Raw genomic sequence first — 19,052 nt, 5'->3', positions numbered from 1 at the left:
CCCTGAAAGATTGAATCTTCAGCTTCTGCATTGCTCGGTAATGCAGAGGGGCAGGAAAAATTGCCTGAATGGAGGAGGCGAGTAGTCCGATAATTCTGGAAAGTTGACGGATAGATATCATGGGGGACGTCAGCACATTTTGAATTTCTAATTTGATCTTGTCGATCTTCTCCTGAGGAAGAAGGGGAAGACCTGAGGTGGAGTCTATGAGAAAACCTAGAAACTCCACCTTCTGAGAGGGAATCAGAGCCGACTTTTCCGAGTTGATCACAAATCCCAGTCCTTGAAGGAGGGAGGTGGTTGTGTGTCAGTGACAAAGGAGGGAAGACTGATCTTCTGCCATAAGGAGAATGTCATCCAGATAAATGATAAGGCGAATGCCTTTGCCTCTGAGGATTGCCACGACGGGCTTTAAAAGCTTGGTGAAACACCAGGGAGCTTTTGCCATATCCTTCCGTCCCAGAGAAACCTGAGGAACTTCCGATGGTCTGGGAATACAGGTACCGTAAGGTAGGCATCCGTCAAGTCCAGGCGGATGAACCAGTCTTCGAGACGGAGAAGGTCTCTGAGCATGTGGATACCCTCCATCTTGAAATGGCGGTAAACCACGAAGAAATTTAAGTTCCGAAGATTGATGACCGGCCGAAAACCACCTGTCTTTTTCTTCACTAGGAAAAGGTTGCTTAGAAACCCGTCTTGTGGGTTGAAAACCTCCTCTATTGCGCCTTTCAGATGGAGAGATAGCCCTTCTGAACCAATAAGGTCTGTATTTGATTTTGAAGAGAGCTCTCTGAGGGTAGGCGGGGTACTGTTGGTAAGCGACTGCTTGGCATTGCTGGACCATGAACTGTTGACGGCGGGGCAGACGACCCCTGAATCTGCCGGCCCTGCCTAAAACCCGATTGGAAGGGTTGAAAACTTTCCTAAGGGAGGCTTGAATCTTGTCGATAGAGGTAAAGGTGGAAACGTAATGACTCATGATATCCAAGAAGGGTTCTCAAAAGTGAAGACCCTTGGCAGAAGAGCCTGCTTCCTCGACAGCGAGAACAGCCAATCTGGGGTTAATTCGCAACAAAGCCGACCTTCTGCGTTCAGTAGAAATGGCTACGTTGGCATTACCAAGGAAGCAAAAGGCTCGAAAGGCCCATTCTCGAAAGGCGAAAGGATCTAAAGGAGAGCCGGACAGAAGTGTTTCATCCGAAAGATGTAAAATCTGGGCCAAAGGACCCGAAGTGTCCAGAAGTTTATCCTGAACCCCTCTGAGAGCCTTATCTAAGCCCTTTCTTGGGTCCCTACCCTTTCTATTTAGAAAGGTATCAAGTTTAGCATCAAATTCAGGAGTTACAGATTCCCTACAAGGGAGGGAAGGTCTACGACATTCTGCACGTAGTTTATTACGATCTTCACGATCGAGAGGCTTTCTGAGCGATCTCTGCAAAAAGCGAGAGAGATGAGGCGCTAATGCCCAGTCAGATGACCTGGGATGTTTAATGTTTTTGGGACTAAAAATGGGGTTCCCAGACGGGTCAATCATCTCGTCCTCCAGTTCAATATTTTTCCTCTGGGAAGAACGAGAACGAGGAGCCCCCACCTGAGGAGCCGGAGATGGATCCAGCTCAAGGTCAGACTGAGGCTCCTCCTCCCAATCTAGCCCAGGGAAAGACTCCATATATATAGCTCTGAATTCCCCTTCGAGTACCCAAGGGGGAAAGGGTTCGTCTACCTCGTTTAACCTCTGGGGAGGAAGTTCTGGCACCCCTATGTGAAACGCCCGGGGGAGGGGCTTTATGTCTCTGAGCTTTGCTTTTATGTGAATCAGAACGAGAATGAGCCTTCCAATGGCGCTTGCGCAATATTGGAGAATCCGAATCAGAGGAAGAGGAGGAGGAGGATTCCTCAACATGAAGGGGCATAGGTTGTTCTAAAACTTTTTCAGAAGGTGAAATATTATGTTTTAGTGCCGAAGCTATGGCCAAATTAATATAGGCTAAAAGTTCCTCTTTAGATTGAGAGGAAGAAGGGGCGGGGTCAATGACAGGGTCGGCAGACTCCATTTCTTTAATGCGGTGCGCTGCGTTATGATCTAAATAAAACGTAAAATATTGACATAAAAATCATTTTATTAACAGGAATTTTAATTATGCTGAATAGGCAGGATTTGAACCCTGAACCTCAAAACTGTCTGCTTACAGTGTTAGTCCCCAAGGCTAAACAGAAAGTTTAATTAAAGGAGACTTTTAAAAGAAATATCTTTTTTTTTATTTTATATAAAGTGTTACACACAGAATAAATTATCTTCCTGTAGTTTGTCCTAATAGGTGGAGGCTAGATTCAAACCCCCAACCTATTGTATGAGTGGCAAAGAGGCTACTCAGTGAGCCATTAGAGTAGCAGTAATAGGTTAAAATAGGTTAAAACATTTTAAACCTTTTGAGCAATAAAATGGCGGGAAAAAAACGGCCAAACAGCTCTGTTTAACTAGGTGCAAAAAACAAACATATAAGGTTGTATAATATTTAAGTATGTAAATAAAATTGAGAAATAGAAACTTTAATTCATAAATATATCTTTATGTGTAATTAGGCCTATGTTGGATTCGAAGTAGAGACTTTGGGGTTATAGTAGCAACACTCTAACCACTACACCACCCAATAAATTAGACTGCCAAACTCCCGAGCCAGAGCCGACACAGGCCGCGGCTCACACACCTGACCAGATCAGCTTGAAAGCCCCCGGTCAGATGTGTGTCCGCGAGACCTCGTAGCGGCACCGGCCCAATTAGTAGAGGGGTGAGGAGGAATACAAGTTTACCGGACAGCGGTCAGATGGGAGGTAAAAACGGAGCAGCCCGTCGGCAAGGCGGCTACTCCGAATATAGCGCAATACAACTCTCTAATTGTCAGGCATACCGAGAGCCTGACAGATAGTTGCAGCTTGATCATAAAGAAAGGAGCAGCCACACTGAAGTGGCTGATCCGTATGGGAAAATAAACAAGTATAGTAATAGCAAAATACAATTACTACAGATAATTAGAAAAAAACACAAGCTATTTGATTAACCTAGAGAAATTAAAAAACTTTTACATAGAACGACTGCCTAACGTTTGCAATAGAAAAACTAATAGCTAAAAAATAGTTAAATACAACACTCTACATATGTGTTATAACAAAAGGAGAGCAATAATACGTGACCTGCTGTTCTTGGTGCAGCAAAGAAAAGAGGAAGGACTTAGATTGTTCTGGACTCTTTATTGTGATGCTGTATCCTGATTGGTTATACACTGTTGCTGTGTGATTATTTTTTTCTTACTTTCAGTTTCTTTGCTGTTGTTTTTGGTGTCAGTAAAGAATAATGCAAAATATGAAGCCTCCTGTCTTGACATAAAATTCCATATTTATAAGGAATGTAACAAAGCATGCAAAAAAGCAATCAAATTAGCCAAAATTAAAAATTAAAAATTAATTGCAAAGGATTCTAAATCTAACCCTAAAAGGTTCTTTAAGTACATAAATAGCAACAAATCTAAGAAAGATAATATAGGTACATTAAAATGCGGGGAGGGTAGCATGATTAACAGTGACAGGGAGAAGGCTGAGATACTAAATCAGTTTTTTTCTTCAGTATACACAAGAGAGGAACCATTGGATGATACTTTGGAACAAAATAGAACATGCCAGTCCATACCATTAATTGGATAATATTAAGGTAAATAAAACTCCAGGCCCAGATGAAATACACCCAAGGGTGTTAAGGGAATTTAGCACTGTTATAGACAAACTTCTACTCTTAATTTTTCAAGACTCATTATCCTCAGACATGGTACCCAAGGATTGGCGTAAAGCTGATGTGGTGCCACTCTTCAAAAAGGGAAGTAGGGATGATCCAGGAAGCTATAGACCAGTTAGTCTGACATCAATAGTGGGGAAGATATTTGAAGGGATTATAAGGGATTATATTGATGAACATATTCGTGTAAACAAGATTATAATCAACATGGTTTTAGGAGAAATAGATCATGTCAAACGAATCTAATTAGATTCTATGAGGAAGTGAGTAAAAATATAGATAAAGGGGAATCAGTTGATGTGATATACTTAGATTTTGGAAAGGCGTTTGATACAGTGCCACATGAGAGATTAATGCACAAAATTAGGAGACTGGGAATAGCTGAAAATGTTAGTTTGTGGATAAATAACTGGATAAAAGATAGGGAGCATCGAGTAGTAGTAAATGGATCATACTCAGATTGGACAAAGGTAATCAGTGGAGTACCCCAGGGATCAGTGCTAGGCCCTATTCTTTTTAATATTTTTATAAATGACTTGGAGCTAGGATTAAATAGTGACATCTCTATGTTTGCAGATGATACTAAGTTAAGTAAGGTTATTAGGTCAGAGCAGGATGAACTTTCGTTACAAAGGGACCTGCAAAAATTAGAAGTATGGGCAGGTAAATGGAAAATGAGATTTAATATGGGAAAATGCAAGTTTCTACATTTTGGAAATAAAAATAAGCAGGAACTGAATTATTTAAATGGGACAAGACTTAGCCAAACACAGGAGGAAAGGGATTTGGGGGTAGTAACAGATAACAAGCTAAAGATGGGTGCACAATGCAGGGCAGCAGCTTCAAAGGCTAATAAGATACTAGCATGTTTTAAAAGAGGCATTGACTCAAGGGAGGAAAGCATAATTCTGTCACTATATAAATCCCTGGTAAGACCTCACCCTGAGTATGGAGTGCAGTTCTGGGGACCAATCGCAAAAAAAAGATATTGCAGAACTAGAAAAAGTCCAGAGAAAGGCCACACAGCTAATAAGGGGATTGGAGAATTTAACCTATGAGGAGAGGCTAGCCAAACTGGGTCTGTTTTCTTTAGAAAAAAGGGTCTTAAGAGGTGATATGATTACTTTATATAAATATATTCAAGGCCCATATACAGAGATGGCAGAAGCTCTGTTAATTCCAAGAAAATTGTTTGTGACCAGAGGTCACAATTTAAGGTTGGAGGAAAGGAGATTTAATCTCCTGCAACGGAAACGTTTTTTCACTGTAAGAGCAATAAAAGTGTGGAACTCATTACCAAAGGAGGTAGTGAATGCCAATACCCTAGATACATTTAAAAATTATTTGGATACATTTCTGTCTATAATCAAAATTCATGGATATGATTGCTAGTTTAAAATGGGTCACCTTTTAGTGGGATTATTTAAGCTTAACTGGAGCTTTTTGTATATATTTTAGATTTGTATAGGTTGAACTTGATGGACTTCGGTCTTTATTCAACCTCATCTACTATGTTACTATGTTACTATGTCTTAATAACATCTCAAACAGCCTCTACACCTCAACAATAGCTTTGCTGAGGTGCCTACATTGCAGGAAAACGATATATATATTTCTTAAAACCGGAATCCAGACTGGAGCTGTTTCAGTAATGACAGGCTAACAAATAACCGTTAAATTTGAAAAACGTTAAGATGCAGATATCTCTCCTCCATATACAGGAAGTGAGAGAATAACAAGTGAGCAATTTCGATAACTTTTACCTCCACACAAGCCCCGCCCACCGTGGGGGCGTGTGAAAAATAAAGTCTCAGCAGACATGTTTAATGGAAAAAAAACGATAACACCAAATTGAGCCAAGTACTCCTCAAGTCCCCAGTGCCTGCAAAATTGCCATACATAATCCCCCTTACAACACTAGGAGTAATGTATTAAAAATCCCTGTCAGGGAAATAGTAAAGTGCCATGTTTTTTCCTTAAAGCAGCTTAAGAAAATAAATTGTCACTTACCTCAATAATCTGCCTGGCAGCAAGGCAGCTCACTAGGTTTGAGAGGTCCTCTCCCTCACATGGACCTGTGGAAAATAATAATAAGGGCAGAAACTTTTATTTAAATATGAGGGAGGCGCAGTGAGAATTATGTCCCACAAGTTCCCTTTGCTTAAAAGCCACCAATGCTCTACTGAAGAGACTGAAATTGACTACAGCTACACCCTGGAGGAAAAACAGCACATACTATTACTGCAAATAAAATAATAAATTCTTGACTGAAGAATCTTTCCAGACACCAAACTTTACCACTTCCTTACACTAACGTAGGCAGAGAGAATGACTGGGGTTGGGGGGAAGGGAGGTGATATTTAACCGCTTTGCTGTGGTGCTCTTTGCCGCCTCCTGCTGGGCAGGAGTGATATTCCCAATAGTAATTAGAAGATCCATGGACTCATCGTGTCATTAGAAAGAAATATAAATTTTTCGCATTCCAATGTTCTTCACATACTCTAATATGTTTTATTTATTCATAAATACATATTCATATTTATATCTGATGGTATTTTGGTACAATGTATATTGTATTTATACATAGATATATAGATAAATAATTACTGTATATATAGGTACAGATATAAGGATATCTATTTAAAAATACATAGAATATATTCTGCTATGTACAGAACATTGGAATGTAAAATATTTACAGTAAATACACACTATAACACTTTATTAAAGAGACAGTAAACCTAAAAAATAATGTTATAATTCTGCAATTATATAACATTATCTAAGCGCTAACTTTCTACATCAAAATATCGCTGCAATATTTTATTATAACGTACAATTTTACAGACCGCCGCTCCTTGAGCAGGAGCGATCTACATTTAGTTTAATGGCGCGATCGGGCCGTCTGTGAGTAGACAGTGTGTCCAGATGTGCTTAGGAAAACAATCAGACCCGCTCAGTAGAGCAGGGAGCGGCGGTCTGTAAAATTGTAAGTTATAATAAAATATATTTTCATGTACAAAGTTGGCGCTAAGATAATGTTATTTAATTATACACTATGTGCAGAATTATATAACATTATTTTTTAGGTTTACTGACCCTTTAAATATGAATATTGCATAAATATGCTCTTACATGTTCTCAACTTAACTGCAAACGGCTCCAATGCACTTCTATATATATATATATGTCTATATTTGTGTACATATGTCTGTAAAAACATATTTAAATACACAAATTCACATATATAAACATACAGTATACATTTGTATTCAAAAGAAAACTGTGTTCCATTATTTGCTTGAAAATACCATTATTATAGATATAACATACATGGTATAATCCAATGCTTCGTCCCTCACAGGGGTCTTTGTCAATGTGATACAACTATGTGCAATCAGCATTTAAATACCCTTCTTATTACAAACAGCTGCAAGTATATGATTCCACTGCCATCTCCTGGCCATTTTATATATTGCATCCTGTGCTTTGCTAATGGGTTTAGCTTCCCAGAAAAAAATAACCAGAGAAATAAGATGCATCAAACTTAGTTACAAAACTATAATGCAACATAAATTCTGTGTTACCCACATTTCTCAAAAACTAAATGAGTTAACATTTGTGACTTTTACAATGTGTGCCATGCTATAGATAACTTAAAAATGATAGATGTGTTTAACCCCTTAGGGTATTGTGTATCCAATTCCACTCTGAAAAACAGAAACAAACAGAAGGCATCTCCTAGTACAATACTGTAATATGCAGCTCCAAAGAATTTCAGTGCATAAACATCTGTACTCACAGAGCTGGCAGCACTCAAGTGTGCTGATTCACACAGTCTGGGAACTTTCAGTGTCCCAACTCACTGACTCCTGGTATAGGGGTAATTTATTATTATTATTATTATTAGGTATTTGTAGAGCGCCAACAGATTGCGCAGCACTATAAACATATTCAGTATACAGAATAACATTTATAGGGATCAAATGGGTGGAGGGCCCTGCCGAGAGTCGCACTGTTGTAGTCGGCTCTTATGAAGGTGATCTACAAACAGCTGGGCTCATAGGCTTACATTCTAAGGGGTTCAAAGGGATAGCAATAGAGTTAGGAAAGGTTAGTGTTGGTTGTAAGCATCCCTGAATAGTAGAGTCTTTAGGGTGTGCTTGACGCTTTTAAAACTAGAGGAGAGTCTTGTGGAGCGAGGCAGAGAGTTCCACAAGATGAAGGCCAGTCTGGAGAAGTCCTGTAAACGGGAGTGTGAGGAGGTAACAAGAGAGGAGGAGAGTAGGAGGTCATGAGCGGAGGGAAGGGGGCGGGAGGGAGAGTATCTGGAGACAAGGTCTGAAATGTAGGGGGGAGCAGTGCAGTTGAGTGCTTTGTATGTTAGAGTGAGAGTTTTGTGTTTAATCCTAGAGGCAAGAGGAAGCCAGTGAAGGGATTGGCAGAGAGGTGCAGCAGATGAAGAGTGACGTGAAAGGAAGTTGAGTCTGGCAGAGTCATTTATTATGGATTATAAAGGAGCTAGGCGGCAACTATGTAGACCAGATAGGACGGAGTTGCAGTAGTCGAGACGGGAAAGCATGAGTTGTGTCTTGTGTAAGGAAATGTCTAATTTTAGAGATGTTTTTAAGGTGGAAGCGGCAGGCTTTAGCCAAGGACTGAATGTGAAGAGTGAAGGAAAGGTCTGAGTCAAGTGTGACCCCAAGACATCAGGCATGCAGGGTAGGGGTAATGATGAAATTGGGGGGTTGAGATTTTGGAAGAAGGGGGAAAAATAAGGAGTTCAGTTTTGGAGAGATTTAGCTTACAGGGACACTGAACCCAAATTTTTTCTTTCATGATTCAGATAGAGCATGCATTTTTAAGCTACTTTCTATTTTACACCTCTCAATTTTTCTTCGTTCTCTTGCTTTCTTTATTTGAAAAAGATAGCATCTAAGCTATTTTTTTGGTTCAGACCATGGAAATCACTTGTTTATTGGTGGGTGAATTTATCCACCTATCAGCAAGAACAACCAAGTTTGTTCACTAAAAATGGGCCGGCATCTAAACTTACATTCTTGCATTTCAAATAAAGATACCAAGAGAATAAAGACAATTTGATAATAGGAGTCAATTCAAAAGTTGCTTAAAATGTCATGCTCTATCTGAATCACAAAAGAAAAAATTTGGGTTCAGTGTCCCTTTAAGGTAGTGAGGGGACATCCAAGATGAGATATGAGAAAGACAATTAGTGACACGGGTTAGTAAGGAAGGAGGTAGGTCTGGTGCAGAGAGGTAGATTTGGTTTCATCGGCATACCAATGATATTGAAACATGGGACTTTATTAAGGAACCTAATGATGATGTATAGATTGAAAAGAGAAGGAGACCGAGGACAGAGCCTTCAGTTACCCCAACAGAAAGTGGTAACGGGGCAGAGGATGCTACGGAGAAGGCTACACTAAAGGTACGGTTAGATAGATAGGAAGAGAACCACAAGAGAGATGATACGTGATGATAAATGTTCAAGGAGAAAACTCCATCCACATATAGATGAGATGAGTATGGATAAACATCAGACACATGCATTGTATCAAATGGATGAAAGATGATGATGAAAACAGATTGTATGCAATGTGATAATATGGATAATATATGAATAAACAACTGATGATGATGACAGATGATCAAGTCACTTAGGTAAATTTTCTAGGCTTGCAAACATTCACAGCAACCAGTATATGTGACAAATCACAATGAAAAGTGTGGGGGATTTATGTGAGAAAGTTCTTAAATGGGTCGAGTGTACTTCAATACATGAAGATCCAATGAGGATACACGGCAGTTCTTACCACACTCAAAGCCCCTAAGACCGATCACTCCTGCGACCCTCCAAATTATATACTCACTACCACTCCACACTTAAAACCATCGGCTCCCTGACCGGCAAGTGTAGAAAAGTCCCACTGGTATATGCTGCTCCACAACAATGTAGTGGGGGATCCCACGGACAAAAGCGCTGCAAAATAAACCCCCCCCCCCCCAAAATAAAAAGAGCCCCTACTCTAAGAATAAACTACCAGGGCTTTTTGCAGGGCATTGCCCCAAGATAATCAGCTCTTTATATTAAAAATACACAAAGTCCCCCCTAACATTAACCCCCCCACCAACCAAACCACCTAAAATAAAAAACCTAACACTAAAAAAACCTAAACTTACCATTACCCTGAAAAGGCATTTGTTTGGGCATTGCCTTTAAAAGGGCATTTAGCTCTTGTACTGCCATTCCCTAATCTAAATAAAACAAACCCCCCAATTTTTTTAAAAAAAACCTAAGTCTAACCCCCAGGTTGCTACTCACCGTTCCTGAAGTCCGGCGGAGAAGGTCCTGTTCCAGGCGGTGAAGTCTTCTTCCAAGTGGCGACCTCTTCTTTCTTCTTCCAGGAACAGAGCTGAAGACCGATGACCTCGGAGCTGAATACTGGCGATCCTGGAACTGAAGACCGGCGACTGCGGAGCCATGGAGCGTGGAGGATCCTCTTCGTACGATCGCCGCCGTACACTGGATAGTGAATTCAAGGTACATGATTAAAGATGGCGTCCCTTGAATTCCTATTGGCTGATTTGATTCTTCAAATTCAAATCAGCCAATAGGATGAGAGCTACTGAAATTCTATTGGCTGATTCAGCTCCGCGGTCATCGGTCTTCAGCTCCGCTCTGCACCGGATGTTACTGGAAGAAGAAAAAAGAGGTTGCAGCTTGGAAGAAGACTTCACCACCTGGAACAGGACCTTCTCTACCAGACTTCAGCAACCGTGAGTACCAAACTGGGGGTTTTTAAAGGTTTTGGGGGGGGGTATTTAGATTAGGGATGGGCAGTAAAACAGCTAAATTTCATTTTAAAGGCAATGCCCAAACAAATTCCCTTTTCAGGGCAATGAGTAGTTTAGTTTTTTTAGTGTTAGGTTTTTTTATTTTGGGGGTTTGGTGGGTGGGTGGGGGGTTTAACTGTTAATGGGGACTTTCTGTATTTTGTTGTAAAAGAGCTGATTATCTTGGCGCAATGCCCTGCAAAAAGCCCTTTTAAGGGCTACAGGTAGTTTATTCTTAGAGTAGGGGCTGTTTTTATTTGGGGGGACTTTTTTTATTTTCATAGGGATTAGGTTTAATTTTGTAAAATTTGGTTATTTGATTTTTTATTTCCTGTAATGTTAACCTTTTTTATTTTTTGTAAACTTAGCTTTTTTTTGTAACTTTAGTAATTTTTAGTTTAGCTAATTTTTTTAATTTAGGGGGTGTCAGTTTAGGGGGTGTTAGGTTAGGGGGCTTAGTAATTTAATTAGTTATTTGCATTGTGGGTTTTTGCGGTTTAATGGGTTAATAAGTTAATTAGGTTTATTGCGATGTGGGAGTTTTGCGGTTTAGGGGTTAATAGGATAATTAGGTTTATTGCAATATGGGGGTTTTGCGGTTTAGGGGTTAATAGGGTAATTAGGTGTATTGCGATGTGGGTGGTTGACGGTTAAGTGATTAAGGGGTTAATTACTTTATTATTTAGTGATGTGGGGGTTTGCGGTGTATGTGTTAATACTTTGTGTAGGAGTTTTTTTTTTTTTTTAATACTTGATGCGGGCGGTTAAATTTTGCTTTGTAATTCTCCATTTGCCTTCGCTGCATCCTGGTGGATTCCGAAAATGGCAGGGTGGTGAAAGAATCCACCTGTATGCAGCTTACACTTCTATCTATCTATCTATCTATCTATCTATCATCTATCATCTATCTATCTATCTATCTATCATCTATCTATCATCTATCTATCATCTATCTATCTATCATCTATCTATCTATCTATCTATCTATCATCTATCTATCTATCTATCATCTATCTATCTATCTATCTATATATCTATCTATCTATCTATCTATCTATCTATCTATCTATCTATATATCATCTATCTATCTATCTATCTATCTATCTATCTATCTATCATCTATCTATCTATCTATCTATCTATCTATCTATCATCTATCTATCTATCTATCTATCATCTATCTATCTATCTATCTATCATCTATCTATCTATCTATCTATCTATCTATCTATCTATCTATCTATCTATCATCTATCTATCTATCTATCATCTATCTATCTATCTATCTATCTATCATCTATCTATTTATCTATCATCTATCTATCTATCTATCTATCTATCTATCTATCATCTATCTATCTATCTATCTATCTATCATCTATCTATCTATTTATCTATCATCTATCTATCTATCTATCTATCTATCTATCATCTATCATCTATCTATCTATCTATCATCTATCTATCTATCTATCTATCATCTATCTATCTATCTATCTATCTATCATCTATCTATCTATCTATCTATCATCTATCTATCTATCTATCTATCTATCTATCTATCTATAATCTATCTATCTATCTATCATCTATCTATCTATCTATCTATCTATCATCTATCTATCTATCTATCTATCTATCTATCGGTATAGATATATATTTTACCAAAAAGTGTCAGAAATATGTATTTAAGTCTGTTCTGCCATTTGATACGTTATTGCGTACATTAATAAACATAAAAGAAAATAACTTTCATGATTTAGCTTAACTATAATATATATCATTTTCAAAATATTCAAATGTACTTCTTTTATAAATAGCTTGTGTTCTCTTAGTAGCCTTTGTTGAAATGAAACAACAATGTCCTCCAGCTTCCAAGTTTAAAAACAGATGTTTATTGAACAAACATGGGTCCAATGTACAACGTTTTTAAATAGCCGTACAAGGTGCCTTAATTGCACACTTTTGTGGTGTGATATAACCACCTAGTGGACAACAACAACAACAACAAACAACAAAAAATAAAAATTGTCTTCTCATATACAAAATTACAATAATGCCAACCAATTAAGTGAATCACCTCAAGCCTTTGTTGAAAAGCATACTTAGGTAGGCTCACAAGTGCTTGTTACGAGCACAATTTAATAAACTCAAGGAAAGAGTTAAAGGGATAGGAAAGTCATAATTAAACTTGCATGATTCAGATAGCTTGTCATTTTAAGACACTTTTAAATTCACTTTTATTTTCAAATGTGCTTCATTCTCTTAGTATCCCTTGTTAAAAAATGAATACGCACCTATCATACACTAGTGGGAGCTGCTGCTAATTGGTGCCTGCACACATTTGTCTCTTGTGATTGGCTAAATAGATATTTTCAGCTTCCTATCAGTAGTGCAATGCTGTCCCTTCAGCAATGAATAACAAGAGAATAAAGAAAATGTGATAATAGAATTAAATTTGAAAGTTGTTTAAAATTATATGTTCTATCTGACATAAAATAACATTTTGGGGTTTACTATCCTTTTAAATGTTATAAATATAAATTGAATTTGTTTAAAATTGTTCACTTTACCTAAGTCATGATTAAATCATAATAATCAAATTACATTTTCACGTTTATGTCCCTTTAACATTGCAGGAAATTAACATAGATGGACAATAGTAATTTATAGGACCATTAGATACAGTAGAAGGGCATAATAAACACACATGTAATAAAAAAGACAATGTAATAATACTTACTCTGAATTTCAAATGAGCAGTAGATTTTTTTCTAACTAATTTCACAGTTACTTCTAATTCCCTGCCCCTTTATCATGTGACCGTCATCAGTGAATTGCACACTCATATATGTATATTGTGTGAAAGATGTTTTATCTGCATGCTCCACCAAAGTTATGAAAACTTAATTCAGAATGTCTCCTTAAAGGGGCAGTCAAGTCAAAATTAAACTTTCATGATTCAGATAGGTCATGCAATTTTAAAAAACATTCCAATTTACTTTTATGTTCAAATTTGCTTTGTTCTCTTGGCATTCTTTTTTCAAAGCTAAAATTAGGTAGGTTCAAACTGATTTCTAAACCGTTGAAGACAGCCTCTTATCTCAGTGCATATTGACAGTTTTTCACATCATGACAGTGCTACTTCATGTGTGCCATATAGATAACACTGTGCTCACTCCCGTGGAGTTATTTGCAAGTTAGCAATGATTGGCTAAAATGTAAATCTGTCAAAAGAACTAAAATAAGGGGGCAGTCTGCAGAGGCTTAGATACAAGGTAATCACAAAGGTAAAAAGTACATTAATATAACTGAGATAAGGGGCAGTCTGCAGAGGCTTAGATACAAGGTAATCACAAAGGTAAAAAGTACATTAATATAACTGTGTTGATTATGCAAAACTGGGGAATGGGTAATAAAGGGATTATCTATCTTTTAAAAGTAGATTGTAACTTTAAATATGTATTATGACATTTCTTAAAATTAAAAGCAATTAAAAAATATTTGGGGACATTTTTAGATTTCCAAAAAACACATAAACTATGTGTACAAAAATGAATGCATATATGTAGAAAAAAATAAACACTATATAGTAAGCATACGCATCATATCAATGTTTATGTTCCTCATAATACCCTTACAAGTGGAGCTCTAATTTATCGCATGCCCTCAAATGGGCAAAACATTTTTTTAAAACAACGTTTTTATTGAGAATTCGGTTCAGATATACAACAATAGATTATCAAAACCTGATACAACCAACAGGATGTCAAAACATAAAAAAGGAACAATAAAATTCAAATTCCTCATTGGTCTACAATTTGTGACCCGATATCTCAATTATTATTTTTTATCCATTCGGATCTAGAAATAGCAAATATCACATGCAGCTGATTTGAAATGTATATACATTGTAAGTAGAAAAGTAAGTCAATGTATAAATAATTTATCCATAGTGCTCACATATCATGACCTCATATTCCTAATGTATAGGTACAGTGGGGAAAAAAAGTATTTAGTCAGCCACCAATTGTGAAAGTTCTCCCACTTAAGAAGATGAGAGAGGCCTGTAATTTTCATCATAGGTATACCTCAACTATGAGAGACAAAATGTGGAAACAAATCCAGACAATCACATTGTCTGATTTGGAAAGAATTTATTTGCAAATTATGGTGGAAAATAAGTATTTAGTCAATATCAAAAGTTAATCTCAATACTTTGTTATATATCCTTTGTTGGCAATGACAGAGGTCAAACGTTTTCTGTAAGTCTTCACAAGGTTGTCACACACTGTTGCTGGTATGTTGGCCCATTCCTGCATGCAGATCTCCTCTAGAGCAGTGATGTTTTGGGGCTGTCGCTGGGCAACACGGACTTTCAATTACCTCCAAAGGTTTTCTATGGGGTTGAGATCTGGAGACTGGCTAGGCCACTCCAGGACCTTGAAATGCTTCTTACGAAGCCACTCCTTCATTGCCCGGGTGGTGTGTTTGGGATCATTGTCATGCTGAAAGACCCAACCACATTTCATCTTCATTGCCCTTGCTGATGGAAGGAGGTTTGCACTCAAAATCTCACGATACATGGCCCCATTCATTCTTTCATGTACACGGATCAGTCGTCCTGTTCCCTTTGCAGAGAAACAGCCCCAAAGCATGATGTTGCCACCCCCATGTTTCACAGTAGGTATGGTGTTCTCTCTCCTCCAAACACGACAAGTTGTGTTTCTACCAAACAGTTCTACTTTGGTTTCATCTGACCATATGACATTCTCCCAATCTGCTTCTGGATCATCCAAATGCTCTCTAGCATACTTCAGATGGGCCCGGACAAGTACTGGCTTAAGCAGGGGGACATGTCTGGCACTGCAGGATCTGAGTCCCTGGCAGCTTAGTGTGTTACTGATGGTAGCCTTTGTTACGTTGGTCCCAGCTTTCTGCCGGTCATTCACTAGGTCCCCCCGTGTAGTTCTGGGATGTTTTCTCACCGTTCGTGATCATTTTGACCCCACGGGGTGAGATCTTGTGTGGAGTCCCAGATCGAGGGTGATTATCAGTGGTCTTGTATGTCTTCCATTTTCTAATTATTGCTCCCACAGTTGATTTCTTCACACTAAGCTGCTTGCCTATTGCAGATTCAGTCTTCCCAGCCTGGTGCAGGGCTACAATTTTGTTTCTGGTGTCCTTCGACAGCTCTTTGGTCTTCACCATAGTGGAGTTTGGAGTGTAACTGTTTGAGGTTGTGGACAGGTGTCTTTTATACTGATAACAAGTTTAAACAGGTGCCATTAATACAGGTAATGAGTGGAGGACAGAGGAGCCTCTTAAAGAAGAAGATACAGGTCTGTGAGAGCCAGAAATCTTGCTTTTTTGTAGGTGACCAAATACTTATTTTCCACCATAATATGCAAATAAATTCTTTCCAAATCAGACAATGTGATTGTCTGGATTTGTTTCCACATTTTGTCTCTCATAGTTGAGGTATACCTATGATGAAAATTACAGGCCTCTCTCATCTTCTTAAGTGGGAGAACTTGCACAATTGGTGGCTGACTAAATACTTTTTTTCCCCACTGTATTTCACATCTTACAATAGGAAAGGTATAAGTGAAGGGTATAAGTTAAAAGTATAGGGGAGGATGAAAGAGAGAGAGACATTAAAAAAAAAAAAAAAAAAAAAGGAGGGGGAGGGAGGAGGAGGGGGAAGGGGAGAGGGAAGGGGAGTGTGCAGGGTTAATCTATTCTGAGAAGGTTTCTATCCAAGGTCCCCATATTTCATAGTAAAAAGCCAAATGGGCAAATTTAAAAAATGGAGGGTATTATAGTTTTTTATTTTAAAACAATTTAGCATTACTAGGCAGTTTTAAGGGTATAAAGTTGGCGGGTGTGAGGTGTTTAAAAAAAAGTCACTGAAAAGTGCCTTTACATTATATTTAACTGTGTGTTCCCTGTAAATATATATGTATATGCTTATACACACATATTAACACATAAATATATATGTATACATATATAAAGGGAGAGTTCACTATATGCATATAAATGTTATTATAACTTGAAATGCCAATCCAACCATAAAATACTGGCTCAATTCCAAACTACCAGTATCGCTCAGATCAAAGTGCTAAATAGCAGTAATTGTACACCAATCTTGTGAGCATTCTAATACATACAACGGAACATTTAATACCGGAGGGAGGGACAATCAACAGTCTTTAAGCTGAATCTACTCACCGCACCGGATCCTCCGTGATGTCGTCTCAGTAAAGCCACCTTTCCACTTCTCGGTGTCCCACATCTTAAGAAAGAGCCTCCTCTCTGCTCACTCGGTGTCCCTCACTGCGGGAAGGAAAGTTGCTTAGACATGTGATCCCATTTCAAATTTAACATTAAATTAAAATCAATTGAACGGGCCCCTTCTTCGATACAAGCTCATGTAATATCATGTATTTAATATGTAGCTGATATGTACAACTATATCTACTTAGTTAATGCTTTGGTGAAACATCTTTAAAACCTATTTGTGATAAAATATTTGTGACCAGTTGTTTTAGTATTTTGCAATTAGATGTTATGTCACGGGGGTGTGTCCGGACGGCAGCCATGATCAGATGCAAAGTTAGAAGCTTCTGATACTTCACAGACTAAAAGTCAAATATCCAAATAAACTCAAAAAATTCAGAATTCTACTAAGCAAAAGCCAAATCACACCTGTAGAAGCAAATTTTGGACAGTTTGCTAGGTAGGGCTGCGGCCCTGTATCATCTACCCTAGCCCACTCCCCCCGGCTCGCCGGGTGAAGCAGATTTACTACACTGCTGAATTCAAAGGGTAGGATCCGTCTAAACATGGATAAGACACTCTATACGGATATTAGAGACCTCTTGGCAGCTCTGACTAAAAAGATGGACAGAAATTTTACTCACTTACGCCTAGATTTAGAGTTCTGCGGCCAAAGGGGTGCGTTAGCTACGCGTGCTTTTTTCCCCCCGCACCTTTTAAATACCGCTGGTATTTAGAGTTCACAGAATGGCTGGGTTTTCAGTGTGTTAGGCTCCAAAAAGGCAACTCTAGATACCAGCGGTGCTTACGGACGCGGCCAGCTTAAAAAACGTGCTCGTGCACGATTCCCCCATAGAAAACAATGGGGCCATTTGAGCTGAAAAAAAACCTAACACCTGCAAAAAAGCCGCGTTCAGCTCCTAACGCAGCCCCATTGTTTTCTATGGGGAAACACTTCCTACGTCTGCACCTAACACCCTAACATGTATCCCGAGTCTAAACACCCCTAACCTTACACTTATTAACCCCTAATCTGCCGGCCTCGCTATCGCTGACACCTGCATATTTTTTTTAACCCCTAATCTGCCGCTCCGTAAACCGCCGCTACCTACATTATCCCTATGTACCCCTAATCTGCTGCCCCTAACACCGCCGACCCCAATATTATATTTATTAACCCCTAATCTGCCCCCCTCAACGTCGCCTCCACCTGCCTACACTTATTAACCCCTAATCTGCCGAGCGGACCGCACCGCTACTATAATAAAGTTATTAACCCCTAATCCGCCTCACTCCCGCCTCAATAACCCTATAATAAATAGTATTAACCCCTAATCTGCCCTCCCTAACATCGCCGACACCTAACTTCAATTATTAACCCCTAATCTGCCGACCGAATCTCGCCGCTACTGTAATAAATGGATTAACCCCTAAAGCTAAGTCTAACCCTAACACCCCCCTAAGTTAAATATAATTTAAATCTAACGAAATAAATTAACTCTTATTAAATAAATCATTCCTATTTAAAGCTAAATACTTACCTGTAAAATAAACCCTAATATAGCTACAATATAAATTATAATTATATTATAGCTATTTTAGGATTTATATTTATTTTACAGGTAACTTTGTATTTATTTTAACCAGGTACAATAGCTATTAAATAGTTAAGAACTATTTAATAGCTAAAATAGTTAAAATAATTACAAAATTACCTGTAAAATAAATCCTAACCTAAGTTACAATTAAACCTAACACTACAATATCAATAAATTAATTAAATAAAATACCTACAATTATCTACAATTAAACCTAACACTACACTATCAATAAATAAATTAAATAAACTACCTACAATTATCTACAATTAAACCTAACACTACACTATCAATAAATTAATTAAATACAATATCTACAAATAAATACAATTAAATAAACTAACTAAAGTACAAAAAATAAAAAAATATTTACAAACATTAGAAAAATATTACAACAATTTTAAACTAATTACACCTACTCTAAGCCCCCTAATAAAATAACAAAGCCCCCCAAATAAAAAAATGCCCTACCCTATTCTAAATTAAAAAAGTTCAAAGCTCTTTTACCTTACCAGCCCTTAAAAGGACC

General features: G+C 38.0%; 1 long non-coding RNA gene across 1 annotated transcript in view; it reads right to left on the bottom strand.

Annotated features, from left to right (window-relative positions):
- Positions 1–19,052, bottom strand: part of LOC128655229 (uncharacterized) — a 79,131-nt gene that overhangs the window by 2,382 nt on the left and 57,697 nt on the right. Inside the window, exon 2 of the long non-coding RNA XR_008401737.1 lies at positions 16,878–16,982. This is a non-coding gene — a long non-coding RNA (uncharacterized LOC128655229). The remainder of the gene's footprint in view (positions 1–16,877; positions 16,983–19,052) is intronic.

The sequence above is a fragment of the Bombina bombina genome, chromosome 4 (genome assembly GCF_027579735.1).
Source record: "Bombina bombina isolate aBomBom1 chromosome 4, aBomBom1.pri, whole genome shotgun sequence".
NCBI classification, from domain to species: domain Eukaryota; kingdom Metazoa; phylum Chordata; class Amphibia; order Anura; family Bombinatoridae; genus Bombina; species Bombina bombina.
The sequence above is the reverse complement of the archived record's forward strand: the minus strand, read 5'-3'. Positions and strand labels throughout refer to the sequence as shown.